The sequence below is a fragment of the Dendrobates tinctorius genome, unplaced genomic scaffold (assembly GCF_039654945.1).
Source record: "Dendrobates tinctorius isolate UK_male_01 unplaced genomic scaffold, ASM3965494v1 ptg000203l, whole genome shotgun sequence".
In the NCBI taxonomy this organism is placed as follows: Eukaryota; Metazoa; Chordata; class Amphibia; order Anura; family Dendrobatidae; genus Dendrobates; species Dendrobates tinctorius.
Genome location: NW_027361870.1, coordinates 20904894 through 20917458, shown reverse-complemented (window position 1 = coordinate 20917458; position 12565 = coordinate 20904894). Strand labels below are relative to the sequence as shown.

General features: G+C 42.0%; 1 long non-coding RNA gene across 1 annotated transcript in view; it reads left to right on the top strand.

The window, feature by feature from the left end:
* Positions 1–11818, top strand: part of LOC141057216 (uncharacterized) — a 38680-nt gene extending 26862 nt beyond the window's left edge. The window contains exons 4-6 of the long non-coding RNA XR_012222010.1: positions 7325–8065; positions 8154–8317; positions 10485–11818. This is a non-coding gene — a long non-coding RNA (uncharacterized lncRNA). The remainder of the gene's footprint in view (positions 1–7324; positions 8066–8153; positions 8318–10484) is intronic.
* Positions 11819–12565: the final 747 nt, after the last annotated feature.

Sequence of the window (12565 nt, the reverse complement as noted above, 5' to 3'; positions counted from 1 at the left end):
AGATAGATAGTCACAAGCCATCAAACAAAGAAGAACTGCTTACATTTTTGTACCAGGAGTGGCATAAGGTCACCCAAAAGCAGTGTGAAAGACTGGTGGAAAGCATGCCAAGACACATGAAAGCTGTGATTAACAATCATGGTTATTCCACAAAATATTGATTTCTGAACTCTTCCTGAGTTAAAACATTAGTATTGTTGTTTCTAAATGATTATGAACTTGTTTTCTTAGCATTATATGAGGTCTGCAAGCACTGCATTTTTTTTTCTAATTTTGACCAATTCTCATTCTCAAGAAAAAAAAGCAATTTACATTTAACTCAAAAATATAAAGAGAAAAATCAGACAAACTGAAAATTTTAAAGTGGTCTCTTGATTTTTGCCAGAGCTGTATATACTGTATATATAGTCTTTACAATCAGCTATAGTGTGCTATGCGCTACAGTATTGAAGCACCCTCAGGGATAGCACCCATTTGTCAAATAGGGATAATATTGGACGTGGACACCACTTACCGCAGGGCGCAGGCACTGGGCAGCAGGGACTGGAGTAGGAGTGGGACTCAGACTGACCTGTGGCACACTGTAACCTAGAGGGTCACATTCATATTCCAGATGTTGAAATCCACATTACAGCGGGTCACATCCACATTACAGAGGGTCACATCCACATTACAGAGGCTCACATCCACATTATAGAGCAGACCTGGGCAAAGTGCGACCCGGGGGCCACATCTGGAACGAGACAGCTGTGAGGCTGGAAATCAGAGGTCCACGGGCCGCACGATGCCCGCCTGGCCTCTCGCTGTTTCCATGTGCTCCGCGGTGCTGCTGACTCCTTTGGTGGAGGAGGGGCCTCTGGCCACTTCCTCCACCAGAGTGTGAAACAGCTGAGAAGATGAAATGACATCATCGCGCCAGCTGTTTACTCCGGAGAGTCCGCGCACCGGAGGCAGCGAGAGAAGCATAGTGACAGGGAACGGGACAAGGTGAGTATGTGTTGTTTTTTTTCCTTATGTGTATGGGCCATTTGGGTGGGCATGGGGAGGCTATAGGGGTGACGACATGGTGCAGCACACCTGGGGTGGGTGACGACATGGTGCTGCACACCTGGGGTGGGTGACGACATGGTGCTGCACACCTGGGGTGGGTGACGACATGGTGCTGCACACCTGGGATGGGTGACGACATGGTGCTGCACACCTGGGGTGGGTGACGACATGGTGCTGCACACATGGGTTGGGTGAAAACATGGTGCTGCACACATTGGGTGACATGAGGGGGTGATATGGTGCTGCTGCTGCACATGGTGTATATAGAGAGGCTGTGTGGGGCTCATGCCGCATATGGGGTAGGCTATGTGGGACTCATGCAGTATATAGGGAGGCTGTGTGGGGCTCATGCAGTATATGGGGAGGCTGTGTGGGGCTCATGCAGTGTATATAGGGAGGCTGTGTGGGGCTCATGCAGTATATAGGGAGGCTGTGTGGGGCTCATGCAGTATATGGGGAGGCTGTGTGGTGCTCATGCAGTATATGGGGAGGCTGTGTGGTGCTCATGCAGTATATGGGGAGGCTGTGTGGTGCTCATGCAGTATATGGGGAGGCTGTGTGGTGCTCATGCAGTATATGGGGAGGCTGTGTGGTGCTCATGCAGTATATGGGGTAGGCTGTGTGGGGCTCATGCAGTATATAGGGAGGCTGTGTGGGGCTCATGCTGTATATATAGGGAGGCTGTGTGGGTCTCATGCCGCATATAAGGGGCTGTTGGGGGGGCTCATACAATATAATGAAGGGGCTGTGCTCGGGTTCAAATGATATAGGGGGGTGTCGGCATTCTTAATTATGCTCAATATATAATTCTGATACAATTAATATTAATAAAATTATCAATAATATAAAAATTATAAAATATCAATATTAATATTGATAAGAATTAATTTTGGTCTATTCGTTCGGCCCTCCATGACAGTCATGGTCTCTCATGTGGCCCCTCAGGAAAATTAATTGCCCACCCCTGTTATAGAGGGTCACAACCACATTATAGAGCAGACCTGGGCAAAGTGCGACCCGGGGGCCACATCTGGAACGAGACAGCTGTGAGGCTGGAAATCAGAGGTCCACGGGCCGCACGATGCCCGCCTGGCCTCTCGCTGTTTCCATGTGCTCCGCGGTGCTGCTGACTCCTTTGGTGGAGGAGGGGCCTCCGGCCACTTCCTCCACCAGTGTGTGAAACAGCTGAGAAGATGAAATGACATCATCGCGTCAGCTGTTTACTCCGGAGAGTCCGCGCACCGGAGGCAGCGAGAGAAGCACAGTGACAGGGAACGGGACAAGGTGAGTATGTGTTGTTTTTTTTCCTTATGTGTATGGGCCATTTGGGTGGGCATGGGGAGGCTATGGGGGTGACGACATGGTGCAGCACACCTGGGGTGGGTGACGACATGGTGCTGCACACCTGGGGTGGGTGACGACATGGTGCAGCACACCTGGGGTGGGTGACAACATGGTGCAGCACACCTGGGGTGGGTGACGACATGGTGCAGCACACCTGGGGTGGGTGACGACATGGTGCTGCACACCTGGGGTGGGTGACGACATGGTGCTGCACACCTGGGTTGGGTGAAAACATGGTGCTGCACACATCGGGTGACATGAATGGGTGATATGGTGCTGCTGCTGCTGCTGCACATGGTGTATATAGAGAGGCTGTGTGGGGCTCATGCCGCATATGGGGTAGGCTATGTGGGACTCATGCAGTATATAGGGAGGCTGTGTGGGGCTCATGCAGTATATGGGGAGGCTGTGTGGGGCTCATGCAGTGTATATAGGGAGGCTGTGTGGGGCTTATGCAGTATATAGGGAGGCTGTGTGGGGCTCATGCAGTATATGGGGAGGCTGTGTGGTGCTCATGCAGTATATGGGGAGGCTGTGTGGTGCTCATGCAGTATATGGGGAGGCTGTGTGGTGCTCAAGCAGTATATGGGGAGGCTGTGTGGTGCTCATGCAGTATATGGGGAGGCTGTGTGGTGCTCATGCAGTATATGGGGTAGGCTGTGTGGGGCTCATGCAGTATATAGGGAGGCTGTGTGGGGCTCATGCTGTATATATAGGGAGGCTGTGTGGGTCTCATGCCGCATGTAAGGGGCTGTTGGGGGTGCTCATACAATATACTGAAGGGGATTTGCTCGGGTTCAAATGATATAGGGGGGTGTCGGCATTCTTAATTATGCTCAATATATAATTCAGATACAATTAATATTAATAAAATTATCAATAATATAATAATTATAAAATATCAATATTAATATTGATAAGAATTAATTTTGGTCTATTCGTTCGTCCCTCCATGACAGTCATGGCCTCTCATGTGGCCCCTCAGGAAAATTAATTGCCCACCCCTGTTATAGAGGGTCACAACCACATTATAGAGCAGACCTGGGCAAAGTGCGACCCGGGGGCCACATCTGGAACGAGACAGCTGTGAGGCTGGAAATCAGAGGTCCACGGGCCGCACGATGCCCGCCTGGCCTCTCGCTGTTTCCATGTGCTCCGCGGTGCTGCTGACTCCTTTGGTGGAGGAGGGGCCTCCGGCCACTTCCTCCACCAGTGTGTGAAACAGCTGAGAAGATGAAATGACATCATCGCGTCAGCTGTTTACTCCGGAGAGTCCGCGCACCGGAGGCAGCGAGAGAAGCACAGTGACAGGGAACGGGACAAGGTGAGTATGTGTTGTTTTTTTTCCTTATGTGTATGGGCCATTTGGGTGGGCATGGGGAGGCTATGGGGGTGACGACATGGTGCAGCACACCTGGGGTGGGTGACGACATGGTGCTGCACACCTGGGGTGGGTGACGACATGGTGCAGCACACCTGGGGTGGGTGACAACATGGTGCTGCACACCTGGGATGGGTGACGACATGGTGCAGCACACCTGGGGTGGGTGACGACATGGTGCTGCACACCTGGGGTGGGTGACAACATGGTGCAGCACACCTGGGGTGGGTGACGACATGGTGCAGCACACCTGGGGTGGGTGACGACATGGTGCTGCACACCTGGGGTGGGTGACGACATGGTGCTGCACACCTGGGTTGGGTGAAAACATGGTGCTGCACACATCGGGTGACATGAATGGGTGATATGGTGCTGCTGCTGCTGCTGCACATGGTGTATATAGAGAGGCTGTGTGGGGCTCATGCCGCATATGGGGTAGGCTATGTGGGACTCATGCAGTATATAGGGAGGCTGTGTGGGGCTCATGCAGTATATGGGGAGGCTGTGTGGGGCTCATGCAGTGTATATAGGGAGGCTGTGTGGGGCTTATGCAGTATATAGGGAGGCTGTGTGGGGCTCATGCAGTATATGGGGAGGCTGTGTGGTGCTCATGCAGTATATGGGGAGGCTGTGTGGTGCTCATGCAGTATATGGGGAGGCTGTGTGGTGCTCAAGCAGTATATGGGGAGGCTGTGTGGTGCTCATGCAGTATATGGGGAGGCTGTGTGGTGCTCATGCAGTATATGGGGTAGGCTGTGTGGGGCTCATGCAGTATATAGGGAGGCTGTGTGGGGCTCATGCTGTATATATAGGGAGGCTGTGTGGGTCTCATGCCGCATGTAAGGGGCTGTTGGGGGTGCTCATACAATATACTGAAGGGGATTTGCTCGGGTTCAAATGATATAGGGGGGTGTCGGCATTCTTAATTATGCTCAATATATAATTCAGATACAATTAATATTAATAAAATTATCAATAATATAATAATTATAAAATATCAATATTAATATTGATAAGAATTAATTTTGGTCTATTCGTTCGTCCCTCCATGACAGTCATGGCCTCTCATGTGGCCCCTCAGGAAAATTAATTGCCCACCCCTGTTATAGAGGGTCACAACCCCATTACAGACGGTTACATCCACATTACAGTGGGTCACAGCCACAATACAGAGGGTCACATCCACATTATAGAGGGTCACGTCCACAATATAGAGGGTCACATCCACAATATAGAGAGTCACATCCACAATATAGAGGGTCACAAACATTATAGATGTGTTGTGAGTTCGTTTTCCCCTTCACCAGTGAGGTCTGATGAAATCCCTCTTCTGGTGAAGGAAGGTAGTGAGGCTGATTACAGGGCACCTGAGCAGAATCATGATGACTGGCTGCCTGGGATCGCCGACTGGATATAAGTCAGCCGCCGCCCGTCTGCCTTGCAGGTTATTCCTCTCAGGGATTCTTGGAGACCATATTACACAATTCTTCTAGCTAATTATAGCAGAAAGAAACAACGAGTCTTTAGAAAAAAATATATAAATTTTATTAGAGATGTATTAAAAATATACATATTGAACAGAGTTCCCCACTATGCAGGCTAATAAGGGGTTAATCCAAAAATAAACCGTACAGATAGTGTAAAATAGCTGTAGCCATGTATCAGCATACTGGTATCCTAAGATATTTTAATATTAGCATACATATTGTAAATTTTCAACTTTATGAATAGGCTCATTACATAATGAAGGTTTAAAGTGCAAAAAGTGCTTTTATAATGCAAAAAGAACTAATCAGTAGTAAGGGATTACCTAAGCCCACCACCCCATAAAGTATCATACAATCTTCCAGTGCTAGCAAATAAGCAATACAAACTGGATGATGCCATTTAGACCATTGTAAATAAACAATTATGTGCTGCTGCCAGTACTTAAGCCATGGCCCAATTAGTGACACATGTAAATAAACTAAACACTGTACTTACATCTAATATGTAAAGAGGGATTCCCCAAGCCTGCCGCCCCAACGCGCGTTTCACTGCTTCTTCCTCAGGAGGCATGGCCTATAACGGCCTCGGTGTTAGTATTTATAGGAAGTACATTTATGGTGCATGGGATTTTGTGGATGAGTCCCCAGAATTTGAAGATAGAGAAGAATGAGTTTCCTTATTTGGACCTCTTCTAAAGGGGAAATCTCGTCTAGAAGAAAGGACTGGTTGTCTTATCACTGTTTTGCATGTTTTTCGTGTAAAATAATAACATTTTTGCACATAACTTAGAATATCATTATTTGATATATATTTATTTTTATGTGTTTGTATGTTAAAAAAATTTTTTTTCATATGTATGTTTCTCATATATTCATATCACTTTATAATATCAATTGTTTTGGTTTATAATTGTTTAGCATTAGTATAATGCATTATGTATTGATGGGATATAATTCTTATCACTTTAATAGTCTTCACTGTTAGTTTATGAATGGGATATAAGTTTGTCTTATGCGGCCCATAAAGTATCAATTTTGTCTGTAACATTCACTATCACTATACACATTCATTCACATTCATGCATTTACAGTCCGTTTTTTCAGAAGGCTATAAGCACCTTTAATGTTAGTTTTTAAGGTGGTCTAGTGCGCATGCCCAGAACTGGCACTGTCAGGGTTTCCTCTAGGCGCTCGACGGGAATTGCGGGCGACTTTGGTTGCTAAGCAGCACCAGGTTGCTTGCGTTCCATGAGCGCGATGAGGAAGTCCCAGATTGATGACAGCCTTGAATCTGCGCATGCGCCGTCATGTGACCTAGCTTTGATTGCTTGTTAGCACTCTTGACATCATTTCCTATAAATACTAACACCGAGGCCGTTATAGGCCACGCCTCCTGAGGAAGAAGCGGTGAAACACGCGTTGGGGCGGCAGGCTTGGGGAATCACTCTTTACATATTAGATGTAAGTACAGTGTTTAGTTTATTTACATGTGTCACTAATTGGGCCATGGCTTAAGTACTGGCAGCAGCACATAATTGTTTATTTACAATGGTCTAAATGGCATCATCCAGTTTGTATTGCTTATTTGCTAGCACTGGAAGATTGTATGATACTTTATGGGGTGGTGGGCTTAGGTAATCCCTTACTACTGATTAGTTCTTTTTGCATTATAAAAGCACTTTTTGCACTTTAAACCTTCATTATGTAATGAGCCTATTCATAAAGTTGAAAATTTACAATATGTATGCTAATATTAAAATATCTTAGGATACCCGTATGCTGATACATGGCTACAGCTATTTTACACTATCTGTACGGTTTATTTTTGGATTAACCCCTTATTAGCCTGCATAGTGGGGAACTCTGTTCAATATGTATATTTTTAATACATCTCTAATAAAATTTGTATATTTTTTTCTAAAGACTCGTTGTTTCTTTCTGCTATAATTAGCTAGAAGAATTGTGTAATATAGTATTGTATCTGGAGTTAAAGAAGTGATATTGTTATATCCAATTTTTTGGGAACATTTGTTATAATATTGTATATTCTGTTTTACAACAGTTATTGATCCCTGGACATGGATTTGAAAGCCAAAGAAAAGGCTTGGCAGGATAAAGCATCAGATCTTTTCAAACAGAGTGTTTCCACTAATTTTAATTTTACCCATGATGATTTTAAGGACCTAATGTTGAAATATAAAAATCTTGTACATAAAAAAACTCGTGTATGGTGGACCAAAGCCTCTTTGGAGAATTATATCAGACAAAAAATTGTACCTCGTGGCTTAAGAGTACAGTTGTATCCTACGTTTGATCTTAAGATGTAGATCTTATGACAAGATGGGAAGCAGCTTCTTCTATTTGTTCTCTGTCTTTCATGGAAATAATAAATTTAAAAAACATATCTATGTTAGACGAGATTGATAATGAACTCAATCAGTTACAAAAAGATTTAACAGCTAAAATGAATGGGGAACAACTTGATAAGTTCCTTTTAAATGTAAACCAGGATTTAGAAAAGTGGGAGCAACAAATCAGTACAGCAAAAATAAAGAAGCTACAGAGAGATTTACAGGATTATGAGCAGAAAAAAGTATATCGTTGGCAAACTAGGATTCCGGGTAAAAATAAACATTCCATATCTCGAAGTCCTTCGGTACCTTCTGCGTCTTCTGTTTCCAGCGCAATTACCCCAGCATATGAGATTGAACGTTTTAATCCCAAACGGATGAAAACTAGGTTTGGGGCAAGAGATAGAAGTACTTCTTGGCAGAATTCAAAGAGGAGGAATGATCACCCTAAGGTAATCAATCTATCTTCTCATGTGTTATCTTATGAACAGGTTGAATTGTTGGATAAGGGTTTATCCTTTTCTCCTCCACAACCTTTAGACACATTCACGGCCATAAAGGACGTTCATCTCTTTGCAAGAAAATTGATTTTGAAGAGATTTCATGAAAAAAATAATATGGGGTTACCGCTGGAAACAGAGGAGGAGAAAGAGGCTATTGCAATTCTTGAATCTTTGGCTGAGGACAACCATGAATCAAAAGCGGTGAGTTCATTCCCCTCTTTTTTGTTCAATAAATCCAAAAAAATTTCCTAGTATTAATACCTGTCCATCTGTTGATGTCTTTGTGAAATTGGTCACAAAAGATATTGAAAAAATTAAAAATGATTTTCATCCCAGTCCATATTGTAAAAAAGAAAGGGCTATTATAAAAGAAATGCAGAATTGGGACGATGTGATATTTAAGAGGGCCGATAAAGGGGGCAATTTAGTTATTTGGCCTCGGGATATGTATGTTCGACAGGCCCATAAGTTGCTCATGGATCCTAATTGTTATCAAAAATTAACGTATATCCCACTTATACAATATCAAAAAGAACTAGTGGACATTATGATGGGAGCTTGGGAAGAAGGACTAATTCCAAAAAAATTATTGGAAACTATTGAAAATTTGAAACCTAAGTTACCTACATTTTACCTTATCCCCAAGGTGCACAAAAATGTGTTAGATCCCCCGGGTCGCCCTATAGTCTCGGGGAATGAGGGTTTGAGTGAATTGGTGTGTCAAATTATTGACCACTATTTAAAACCTCTTGTAATTTCACTACCCACTCATATCCTCGACACTACTGCGGCATTGAGGAGGTTAGATCAACTAAACCTTGGGGATAATATGATCCTAGTCACGGCGGATGTTGAGGCTTTATACACCTCTATTCGCCATGCACAGGGTCTAAAGGCTATTGCATGGTTTCTTAATAATAGCAATTTGGATTTTTCAATGTCGAGATTTATCTTGAATCTTCTAGAATTCATCCTAACACATAATTGTTTTACTTTTGATCATCAGGTGTACCTCCAATTGCAAGGTACGGCAATGGGGGCAGCTTTTGCCCCCTCCTACGCCAATTTGTTTTTGGGATTTTGGGAGAGGGAAATTTTTCAAAGCTCCCCATTGCCGGCATAGAAAAAATTTGTGATTGGATAAGGTACATCGATGATGTGATGTTTGTTTGGGATGGTTCTGTTGATGAACTTCATGAGTTAATGGCGACATTGAATAAAAATGATCTAAATATTCATTCAACTTATACATTTGGAAGAAAAGTTAATTTTTTGGATATAGATATTACGGTACAGGATGATGGGTCAATTCTTACTGACATCTACCGTAAATCTACAGCGACTAATTCGATCATCCATGCTGAATCTTCACATTTAAAATCTACTATTCGGTCTATTCCGGTAAGTCAGTACCTTAGGGCAAAGAGAATTTGCTCTACAGAACAAGCCTTTCAGAAACAGGCCAAGGACTTATACTCTAGGTTTCGAGAAAGGGCTTATGGTCATAGGCAAATAAGGTACGCTTATAAAAGAGCTCAAGATACTTCGCGTAATCAACTTTTGTATAAAAAGAAAGAAGTTCGGGATGTTGACTGTAAAACAGTCAGGTTGATTACTCCTTTTAATGAGCAGTGGAAACAACTCTCTCGTGTCATCCATAGTCATTGGGGAATTCTATTAACTGATCCAATTTTAAATAAGACGTTATCTAGCAAGCCATGCATCACTGCTAAGAGGTCAAGGAATCTATTGGATTTGTTAGTCCATAGTCATTTTTCATCAAAAAAAGAACAGAAAGGTTTTTTGGGTGATATCCAGGGCTTTTTTCCTTGCAGGAAATGTAAGGCTTGTGCTAACACTATAAGAGGAAAGGAATTCCAAAATACGGATCAAACTAGAACATTTACCATTAGAAAGTGCTTGACTTGCTCCTCCAAGGGAGTTATTTATTTGGCAAATTGCCCTTGTAACAAAATATATATTGGGATGACTACAAGAGAGTTGTGAATACGCATACGAGAACATATCCGAGATATTGAGAGGTCAAAAGAATCTGAAGAGGGAGAGCAATTAAAAACCCTACCTCAACATTTTAAGAAGTGTCATAATTCGGATACGAATGGTCTCCGGATAATGGCCATTGATCAGGTATCATTGGGAATGAGGGGAGGAAATTTGTTCAAAAGATTATCGCAAATCGAAAGTAGGTGGATCTATAGACTTAGTTCAATGGTCCCTGGGGGTTTGAATGAGAGTCACGGATTTGGGTCCTTTTTATAAAGGATATGGGTAATTTTAGTTGGGGTGTTTTTATTCATTTTTTATTTTGTATTTTTCATTTTTATTACCATTTGCATTTCTATTACAGTAATTTCTTTCCAAGTACATTTATGGTGCATGGGATTTTGTGGATGAGTCCCCAGAATTTGAAGATAGAGAAGAATGAGTTTCCTTATTTGGACCTCTTCTAAAGGGGAAATCTCGTCTAGAAGAAAGGACTGGTTGTCTTATCACTGTTTTGCATGTTTTTCGTGTAAAATAATAATATTTTTGCACATAACTTAGAATATCATTATTTGATATATATTTATTTTTATGTGTTTGTATGTTAAAAAAATTGTTTTTCATATGTATGTTTCTCATACTGTATATTCATATCACTTTATAATATCAATTGTTTTGGTTTATAACTGTTTAGCATTAGTATAATGCATTATGTATTGATGGGATATAATTCTTATCACTTTAATAGTCTTCACTGTTAGTTTATGAATGGGATATAAGTTTGTCTTATGCGGCCCATAAAGTATCAATTTTGTCTGTAACATTCACTATCACTATACACATTCATTCACATTCATGCATTTACAGTCCGTTTCTTCAGAAGGCTATAAGCACCTTTAATGTTAGTTTTTAAGGTGGTCTAGTGCGCATGCCCAGAATTGGCACTGTCAGGGTTTCCTCTAGGCGCTCGACGGGAATTGCGGGCGACTTTGGCTGCTAAGCAGCACCAGGTTGCTTGCGTTCCATGAGCGCGATGAGGAAGTCCCAGATTGATGACAGCCTTGAATCTGCGCATGCGCCGTCATGTGACCTAGCTTTGATTGCTTGTTAGCACTCTTGACATCATTTCCTATAAATACTAACACCGAGGCCGTTATAGGCCACGCCTCCTGAGGAAGAAGCAGTGAAACGCGCGTTGGGGCGGCAGGCTTGGGGAATCACTCTTTACATATTAGATGTAAGTACAGTGTTTAGTTTATTTACATGTGTCACTAATTGGGCCATGGCTTAAGTACTGGCAGCAGCACATAATTGTTTATTTACAATGGTCTAAATGGCATCATCCAGTTTGTATTGCTTATTTGCTAGCACTGGAAGATTGTATGATACTTTATGGGGTGGTGGGCTTAGGTAATCCCTTACTACTGATTAGTTCTTTTTGCATTATAAAAGCACTTTTTGCACTTTAAACCTTCATTATGTAATGAGCCTATTCATAAAGTTGAAAATTTACAATATGTATGCTAATATTAAAATATCTTAGGATACCCGTATGCTGATACATGGCTACAGCTATTTTACACTATCTGTACGGTTTATTTTTGGATTAACCCCTTATTAGCCTGCATAGTGGGAAACTCTGTTCAATATGTATATTTTTAATACATCTCTAATAAAATTTGTATATTTTTTTCTAAAGACTCGTTGTTTCTTTCTGCTATAATTAGCTAGAAGAATTGTGTAATATAGTATTGTATCTGGAGTTAAAGAAGTGATATTGTTATATCCAATTTTTTGGGAACATTTGTTATAATATTGTATATTCTGTTTTACAACAGTTATTGATCCCTGGACATGGATTTTAAAGCCAAAGAAAAGGCTTGGCAGGATAAAGCATCAGATCTTTTCAAACAGAGTGTTTCCACTAATTTTAATTTTACCCATGATGATTTTAAGGACCTAATGTTGAAATATAAAAATCTTGTACATAAAAAAACTCGTGTATGGTGGACCAAAGCCTCTTTGGAGAATTATATCAGACAAAAAATTGTACCTCGTGGCTTAAGAGTACAGTTGTATCCTACGTTTGATCTTAAGATGTAGATCTTATGACAAGATGGGAAGCAGCTTCTTCTATTTGTTCTCTGTCTTTCATGGAAATAATAAATTTAAAAAACATATCTATGTTAGACGAGATTGATAATGAACTCAATCAGTTACAAAAAGATTTAACAGCTAAAATGAATGGGGAACAACTTGATAAGTTCCTTTTAAATGTAAACCAGGATTTAGAAAAGTGGGAGCAACAAATCAGTACAGCAAAAATAAAGAAGCTACAGAGAGATTTACAGGATTATGAGCAGAAAAAAGTATATCGTTGGCAAACTAGGATTCCGGGTAAAAATAAACATTCCATATCTCGATGTCCTTCGGTACCTTCTGCGT